At 49.7% G+C, this 9,213-nt stretch overlaps 1 protein-coding gene across 1 annotated transcript in view; it reads right to left on the bottom strand.

The window, feature by feature from the left end:
- L3MBTL3 (L3MBTL histone methyl-lysine binding protein 3) overlaps window positions 1-1,118 on the bottom strand; it is a 79,097-nt gene extending 77,979 nt beyond the window's left edge. Inside the window, exon 1 of the mRNA XM_074162109.1 lies at window positions 1,056-1,118. The gene's annotated coding sequence lies outside the window, so the exon portion shown is untranslated. The remainder of the gene's footprint in view (window positions 1-1,055) is intronic.
- Between the last annotated feature and the right edge of the window lie 8,095 nt (window positions 1,119-9,213).

The following is a 9,213-nucleotide window of genomic DNA, read 5'->3' as shown; positions in this document are numbered from 1 at the left end:
CCCCGCCCCCCCCGCCCGGCAGCCCGCACTGCTCCCCGTCCTTCAGCCTCTGTGAACAAAGAGCCGGGGATGGGGGGGGGGGGGGAAATGGGGTGCCAAAGAGAGAGCCCCCTCCCTCCCTTCGGCGCTCACAGCCCTGTACGCGCACACACACACACACACACATACAACCCTACAAAAACACCCCCCCACACACACACACGTCCGTGTCCCCCCCCCCCCAGCGCCGCCGCCGCCGCCGCCGCCGCTACACCCGCATCACATTGTTCCCAACGGCGCGGCGGTGCCCCGTAAGTGTCATTAAATGGAGCCAACTGACAAGCTCATTGGTGGGGCAAGTCTGCAAAATGTCTCTCCCCCTTCCCTTCCCCCTCCCTTCGGAACCACCTCCACCCCCCCCCCCCAAAAAAAAAAAAAAAGAAAACAAAACAAAAAAGGCCCCCCCAAGCACATTTCCACAGCTCCCTCCCCCGTGTGTGTATATATATATATATATATGTACATACACATACGTGCGTGCGTGCCTGTGTATGTATATAGCTGCACAGCGCACACATATATATACACACACATGTACTCCCTTCATGTGTTTGGGGAGAGAGAAAAGAAATAGCAGGCACCTCTCTCTTTCTTTTGTTCCTCTTTCACACTCGTACGCTCAGGATTTAGTGAGGTCCCCCCCTGCCCCGGCCGCTCCCCGAGCCACTTGCGACTCACTTGCCCACTTTCCCCGGCATTAACTTCCAGCCTTTTCCTGCCCGAGGTGGCGGGGGAGAAGCCCCCCCCCCTCCCCTCCTTACCCCCCCCCCTCCCTTTTCCTCCCCTTCCCCAGATACGTTTCGTAAGGGAGGGAGAAGGAGGTGCGTCTCTCCCTCCTTTATCTCTCGCGCTTCCCTCTCTCCCTAACTTTCATCCTCAACCTCGCGGGGGGGTAGGGAGGGAAGGAGGGGGTGGAGGGGGGGGGGGGAAGGAATTAAACCCCATCGCCAGCCTTTGCCATCGCAGCGCCCTAAGGCGGCTTGCGGATCAGCTCGGAACCCGCCGCTCCTCCTTACCCCCCCAAAATTCTCTCTCTCTTTTCTCCGTCTCTCGAGTAGTCCTGACAAATATGGTCCAGGGCTTGCGGGCACCAGTGAGCATGCGCCCGCCCAGCCGGGGCTGGGGAAAGGGGAAACCGCCGCCGCCGCCGCTCCTCTTCCTCCTCTTCCTCCCCCCTCCATCCCCACCCCACCCCCCCCACACACACACACACACTTTGCCCCTGCGCCCCCCGAGCGGGCGGCGATGCTCGGTCGCCCCCAGGGGAAGGGGCGGCGGGCGGCGGCGGCCCGGCGGAGGCGCATCCCTCTCCCCGCATCGGCTGCCGACGCCGGAGGAATAATAAGGAGACTTTGTGCGGCGGCCGCGCGCGCTATTTTGGGCGCTTTCGGGAAAAAAAAATGATGCTTTGCACTTTTTTTTTTTTTTTTTCGGGGGGGGGGAAGGGGGTCTGGTCCTCTCCTCTTTTCTCCTCCTCCCCAGCCTCACCTCTCCAGGTGCTGGGGAGGCTGGGTTGGTGAGTGCCGGGAGGCCGGGGAGACCCTCTCATGAGGCTCTTGCCCGCTTGGGTAAAAGAGCCCCCCCCCGGGCAGGGGTAGGACAGTTGGGCACCAGGAATGGAAGTGTGGGTGCCGCCGGCTGCGGGAGGCGGGAACCCTTCCAGGGGCTCCAGCTCTCTAATATTGGGCATCCCTTCCAGGGAGGAGGCACCGGGCGGGAAGGTCTGGGTCAGCACCCCCCGCACCCCCCAGAAACGCGGGGTTCATTCGGCACAGAAACGTTCTGTACGATGGGCCTCGCCTCGTTTCAAACCCAGCCAGCTTAGAAATGAAAAGTAGTTTCAGATGTGCCACCTGCCTGAATCCTCTCCATCCTCGCCCTGTGTTTACAAAGAAAAACACCGTCCCCGGCATTTATTTTCTGTCACTCGTTCAGAAAACACTGAAGAACGGCAGGCCCTCGTTACTTGGTGGGGCTGCCCAGGGCAGGCTGCCTTCACCCCAAGGAGCCCTGCTCCCCAAAAGAACACTCAGCAAAACAGACCCACGCGAGGCCTAACTGGGCTGGGGAGAGGGAAGGTGGAGGATTGCCATCAGGTGTAGAGGTGATACTTCAAAACCTGTGTGTGTATATATATCTATAGTTTCAGGCAAAGCATAAAACAACACAAACCATAATCTTAATTATATGAATCCTAAATATTATTTCGGACCACAGAATATCTCCTCCCTAAAGTGACTCGGTCCTTACGGCAAAAACTCACAAAGTGAATTTTGAATTTTGAATGGTTTGGCATATCATTATATAGCTCTTAAAATAACTCCTACATCTCGATGTATCTTTTGTGAATCCCAGAAGGATCAATGTCCAAACTCTCCTCATTTTATAAACGCTCCCTTCTGCAATTACACTGACAACTTTGCCCAAAGAACTAGAGCAGAAATACTAATAAATACCAATAAATATCTAGTGATACATATCTGCATTAAATACCAATAGAACTAATATTTGAATATTTCAGAGGAGGCCACCCAGCTCGATTAGAGAACTTTGTAGAGTAGGGTAGATGGTTGGACTCGGATCCCAAGGGTCTCTTCCAACCTAGACGATTCTATGATTCTAAATGCACGGCAGAGATGCTCACCTACAAAATCAGAATTACTCATAATACGGTTTACGCAAGACCCAAATATAACCTTTTTGCTGTTGGTGATATATAGGGATATATATACATTAGCCACGTACCCCTGTGATGAGGACAGCGTTGCACGGGACAGGGGACAGAGACGGTCCCTCTCTGACAGGACTCCCCGGTCCCAGCTTCTGCTCAGCAGAGCATTTGCTTAAAAACATGTATTAAAATATTTTAAGAATCAAACTTGACAACTCTTCTCCCTTAAACTATTGCTCAAACAATTTAGACGTGACTTTACTTAGATTTTGCCATAGTACCTTTAACTCTCGAGGTGTTATTTCTGTTTATTTAAATTAATTTTGTCTGACGGCAGCAGAAGGGGGCTCACCCCGAGGTGTTTGCAGGGTCGGTGCCGAAGCGCAATCACACGGTCGCTATTTTCATGATGAGTGTTTCTCAGGCCCCTCCGGCTCCGATGGCACCGCGTATGGACTGCAGTCCTCATCGATGAACATATGCTCATTAGAAACTAATTACAGAAAACAGCATTAACCTAATTGTAATAATTAGTGATAACATAGATTCAGACTCTTCTAAAACACAGATGCAAAAAAGTAGTAAAGGATGAGAAAATTCCTGCTTTCCACCAGCGAACTCTTCGTTGAGGAGATTTATGGGTTAGAAACAAAGACTAAACTGCAAGTGAAGTCATTCGGCGCTTCTCTGAAAATTATTTCCCAATGCTATTGAAATGGTTCTATGCAGACAGTTGCCAAATAACAAGATTATTCTATTGTAGCGTTGAATGAGCTGGGCTCTGCAGAAAAGAATCACAGAATCACAGAATGGTAGGGGTTGGAAGGGACCTCTGGAGATCATCTAGTCCAACCCCCTGCCAGAGCAGGGTCACCCAGAGCAGGTCCCACAGGAACGTGTCCAGGCGGGTTTGGAATGTCTTCAGAGAAGGACACTCCACCATCTCCCTGGGCAGCCTCTTCCAGGGCTCTGCCACCCTCACAGGAAGGAAGTTCCTCCTCATGTTGAGATGGAACTTCTTATGTTCAAGTTTGTGCCCGTTCCCTCTTGTCCTGTCCCTGGGCACCACTGAGAAAAGACTGGCCCCATCCTCCTGACACCCACCCTTTGAGTATTTATAGGCGTTGATCAGATCCCTCCTCAGCCTTCTCTTCTCCAGACTAAAAAGACCCAAGTCCTTCAGCCTCTCCTCATAAGAGAGATGTTTTAGGCCCCTCATCATCTTCATAGCCCTTTGCTGTACCCTCTGCAGCAGTTCCCCGTCCTTCTTAAAGACTTAAAGAATGATAGGACTTGGTGCTCTTTCAAACTCTTTAGGACGCTGGACCTGCAGTGATTATTTCTCCAGGTGACACTGAGGTTTGAGGGGAGGTTAATAAAGGTGCCGCCTGTTCTCTCTTCTTCACTCGTTGCCCTAACCGTGTTGTGGCAGCTCACGATGTACAATAAACCCATTATTTTGTCAATTTATGGAGTAAAAATAGATTAAACATTATTCAAATATGCTCTTTAAACATTAGTTGTGTTGCCATTTTATTGAACACTGGGCTTCCATCTGTGTTCTGGAGACAGAGGATTTGGAGCACTTGTTTTCTGTGTGTGAGCGTGGCGTTGAATAGGATGCTGGCAGTATGTTTAATGGCAGCTTTGGGAGTAGCTAAATTTGGGCTCTCTCTGAGTATTCTGGTAACTCATCAAATAGGTGTTTGTGCTGTAGCCAAATAGTGATTCTTTTTCCAGGAGCATGCACATGAACATCCATATACGTGGCTTCCAAATCCCAAATCTTCAACACCATTTAAGGCGGTATAAGAGAGGAAAGAACTGTACATGAACCATTCCCTTTGCATACCGGGTTTGTACCATCGTGTGACCTCATGGCTCTAAATCTCATCATCTAAAAATAGACTGAGAACAAGAGAATGACTATTGACATTTTACCACATTAGGCACTTCTGGGGGTCTTGATTTCTGAAATAACAGGCTACAACGCCTTAAAGGTGACCTTATTTCTACAAAAATAGCCTGCAGGTGACATTCTGTCACCCTTCTTCTAGAAACCTATGCAGCTCGTGGTGGGACCACGTGATTCTTCCCCAGGCCAAAGCAGGAGGACAGGAACGAGGGCTTGAGGGCAATCACTGGTGGGGGGGGGGGAAATGTTGTCTGTGGCTCTACGTAAAAACTCTAAGCCAGGAAAATAGGGCTGTAAAAGTTGTAAGAACTTGGGGGTGAGGAGAGACGGTGCCTGTACCTGTGCCTGTCTGGAAAGAAAGATGGGCAAACTGCAGTCTGTGGTGGTTCCAGTTCCCTCCAGTCATGCGCTCTCCCTCTCCAGTGACATGGTTAGTGACATGGTTTAGTGATGGTTTTTATCAGTTAGGTTGATGGTTGGACTAGATGATCTGAAAGGTCCCTTCCAACCCAGACAATTCTATGATTCTATGATTCTAAGAAGCAGCCACTCCCTGAATTGAGATTCTGTGATTCCAGGGAATGTGGTGTCCCCACCGATGGGAAGAAGTAACGACTGACTCACCGTCAACGGAATCTTCCCCCTGGAAGTTCCCTGTAGCTGGGGTGGGTTTTTTTGCCACTAAGGCCAGAATAATTATCAAAGTTGATTCAAATGTCACACTAAACTGGAAAACCTGTCACAATTCCTCGTTTCCACATCTGAGCATGTGCCCTGGCCACTTCCCAACCCCGAACCAGTGTGAGATTCAGGAAAAAAAGCAATCTTTTTTTTTTTTTTTTTTTTAGGAGAGAAACTTGAGCGTGAGGAAAGGAACCGCAGCGTTTTCCAGCCGGGTTTCAGCCCAATCTGCACATGGATGCGCCCCAGGTGCAGCTCTGGGGAGCTCGTTTCTAGAGACTAAGGAGGTTTGAGACATTGTAAAGTAGGTGTTTCAAAGAGTTCATCAAAGTTGCAAGAGGACAAAGTTTTCCGGAGGTGGACTTCGTCCTGAAGAAATTCAAAAGCAGGTACGGAAGTTCTGGGATTGTCAGTGCAGGAGTGAATCCAGAGCAGTATTGCTTAGGAAAAGTTTGGGAAGCGTTGGATCTGAATAATGAGGTGTAAAAGCAGAAAAAGTCATTTATAAGAGTGGTTCAAGTGCAAGTTTGGGGCCTAGAACTTCTCTCTTATGAGCAAAGGCTGAGGGACTTGGGGCTTTTTAGTCTGGAGAAGAGAAGGCTGAGGGGGGATCTGATCAACACCTATAAATACTCAAAGGGTGGGTGTCAGGAGGATGGGGCCAGTCTTTTTTCAGTGGTGCCCAGGGACAGGACAAGAGGGAACGGGCACAAACTTGAACATAAGAAGTTCCATCTAAAGATGAGGAGGAACTTCATTCCTGTGAGGGTGGCAGAGCCCTGGAAGAGGCTGCCCAGAGAGGTGGTGGAGTCTCCTTCTCTGGAGACAGTCCAAACCCACCTGGACACGTTCCTGTGGGACCTGCTCTGGGTGACCCTGCTCTGGCAGGGGGTTGGAGTGGATGATCTCCAGAGGTCCCTTCCAACCCCATATCATTCTGTGATTCTGTGTAATTCCAATATTAGGAATATTGATGAGGACTCTTGAGCCAGGAGAAGACTGACATGAGAAGCTTGGACATGTGGGTTGGGCATTAGGGGAGGGCCCGGAGGAAGGAAGGCGAAGGTTGAAGGAAGGAGGAGAAGGCACCATCTCAAGTGGCAGGGAGGAGGGATTCAAAGGTACAGCAGAGACTGTGCCACCTGGAACAGATGATAGGCCAAAAGAAATTGGTAAGAAGAAGGGTCCTGTGGGAGGGGAAAGGGGAGGAATTTTGGAAAAGAGACTTACCCCAGAGGTGGACAAGTGGTGTGGAAAGGGGCAAAGCGAGAGGTGGTGGATGCGCCTTCCCTGGAAACAGAGTGTGAGGGGGTGAGGAAGGAGAGAAGGGAGAAGGAAGGGAACCTGGGTCAGGCAAAGTTGGAACAGCAGGAGCTTTGGGTCTTTTAAAATGGAGTTTATTAGAAGAATTTTGAAAGGGTAGGTAATGAGCAATGTCTTACAGGTGGGGAAGAGGGCAACCACCATGGGGCCCTTTTCCACAAAGAGCTCTGTTCCTTCAGGCTCTTTTCTAAGGTGTGTGAGCACACGTGGCGCGTAAAGGGCCACTCTCGTGTCCCTTCGCACAAGGCTTTGGCTCCAGCTCCACGTAAGATCACGACAGCAGAGCATTACATGGGAAATCCCGTTCAAGCTGGAGCCTCCAGAGCTGCCATCCAGAACTCGGCAGTGGCTCCCAGAGCTGAGGCTGTGTTTTTAAATACGCACAGAGAAGGGCAGTTGATGAGGCAGCACAGGAACAAGCATCCCTCTCAGGAGCAGAAGCTGGATGAGAAGGGGCTGCAGCCTGCGCTCAGCATGCGGAAAACAATTTTGTTGAAACGGGCACCAAATGAAGGGTTTATTTTAATAATTGTTGGGAAAATTTCTAGGTCTGTAACTGCTGCTGAAAAATATCTGGAAGTGAATAAATAGCTCGTCCCATGGGTCTGATTGGACAGCAAAGCCTGGCAGCAGGGAGGAAGGAGGAGGAAATCCCATCCGAAGTCCTCAAGACACAATGGCAGGGCGAGAACTTGCGAGAACTTGCTCTCCCTGGAGAGCAAGAGAAGAGTTTTTAGAGCAACATGTGTCAGACTCAGTGACTCACAACCACATGTGGACGTTCCTAGTGAAATATAAATTGGTCCAGCAGTAGACAAAGAGCAAAGAATCCCAAATATTGCTTCTACTAGACATAAGATCTGATGACTTCTGGGCTCCCCAGTTCAAGAAGGACAGGGAACTGCTGGAGAGGGTACAGCAGAGGGCTACAAAGATGATGAGGGGTCTGGAGCATCTCGCTGATGAGGAAAGGCTGAGGGACTTGGGTCTTTTTAGTCTGGAGAAGAGAAGGCTGAGGAGGGATCTCATCAATGCCTATAAATAATCAAAGGGTGGGTGTCAGGAGGATGGGGCCAGTCTCTTTTCAGTGGTGCCCAGGGACAGGACAAGAGGGAACGGGCACAAACTTGAACATAAGAAGTTCCATCTAAACATGAGGAGGAACTTCTTTCCTGTGAGGGTGGCAGAGCCCTGGAAGAGGCTGCCCAGAGAGGTGGTGCAGTCTCCTTCTCTGGAGACATTCCAAACCCGCCTGGACACGTTCCTGTGGGACCTGCTCTGGGTGACCCTGCTCTGGCAGGGGGTTGGACTAGATGATCTCCAGAGGTCCCTTCCAACCCCATGTCATTCTGTCATTCTGTGACTTAAAGTGTGCAGGCAAATTCTTCTTTCTTTCTTTTCAGCCCTTTTTTACCTAATGGTGTGTTCCAACACTTTGTTTTTAAAAGGTATTGATGATGTGAGACAGATTGCACCTCACAGGCAAGAAATGCTTGATGTATGTGGGATGATGCACAGCTTTACTCCGAGCAAACAGATTTCTCGAGGTGCAAACGCCTGACACCGATGGTTACAGGCAATAGAAGGAGAACAGAAATGCAGGCGGGCTGTCGCAAACACCAAACAAAGCTTTTTTGGACATTGAGAGGAGATTTTCCTTACCTGAGAATTTAGAATTAGGAAGGCAGCAGAACAGGTACCCACCAGGGCTACCAAATGGGACCACAATTAAAGCAATAGACAAAACATCTCCTGTCTGCCGTTAGGCCCAGCATCCCCTGTAGAACAACAAGAAGGGGGTCCTTCATCACGTTTTTCCAGTGACGTCACGTCACGAGGACGGGCAGCAATTCCCCTCTTCGACAAGCGAGAGAGAATATTAATGGGGGCTCTTTCTGCCACTGACAATGAATGGATTATTCAGCATCAGAGAAATTCATATTCCGTTGTGGCCGATCCTGAGCCATCAGGGTTTGTGGGGCCAGCTCTTACAGTTCTTGGGCTGGAATAGTGGGCACTGGGGCTAAATACCTGCTATACATTTTTCTGTATGTTTTGCCCAGGGCAGTGGTTGAGGCACCATCCCTGGAGGTATTCAAAAGCCGGGTGGACATATCACTTAGGGACATGGGTTAGGGATGGTTTTTATCAGAGTCAGGTTGATGGTTGGACTCGATGATCTTAAAGGTCCCTTCCAACCCAGACAATTCTATGATTCTATGATACTATATATACATATATATGTACCTGATATACATAAATGTAAATAGTGGCTTCACTAAGTAAAAGGGAGTTTTCATTCTGGACGTTTAAACTGTGCACTAACCCCTCCTGCTAGGAAATCAATCCGTCAAAATCTCACGTATTATCCAGAGAATAATCCCAACTGTGAACTAGCGTTCTTAGGGAAAAAATTCCGCACAATCATAAGAGGTGAGAGCACCTGCTGGCTGTAGATTTCCAGGTTCGACAAACACATTTTAAGGGAGAACTCGGTCTCCCGGCTACCACAACAAAGCTGGCGGGATATTCTCCTTGCTCTGAGTCCAGAACCGTAGCTGTTAGTTGTCTGTGCAGGCTGATG

Source organism: Numenius arquata, chromosome 2 (assembly GCF_964106895.1).
Source record: "Numenius arquata chromosome 2, bNumArq3.hap1.1, whole genome shotgun sequence".
In the NCBI taxonomy this organism is placed as follows: Eukaryota; Metazoa; Chordata; class Aves; order Charadriiformes; family Scolopacidae; genus Numenius; species Numenius arquata.
The sequence above is the reverse complement of the archived record's forward strand: the minus strand, read 5'-3'. Positions and strand labels throughout refer to the sequence as shown.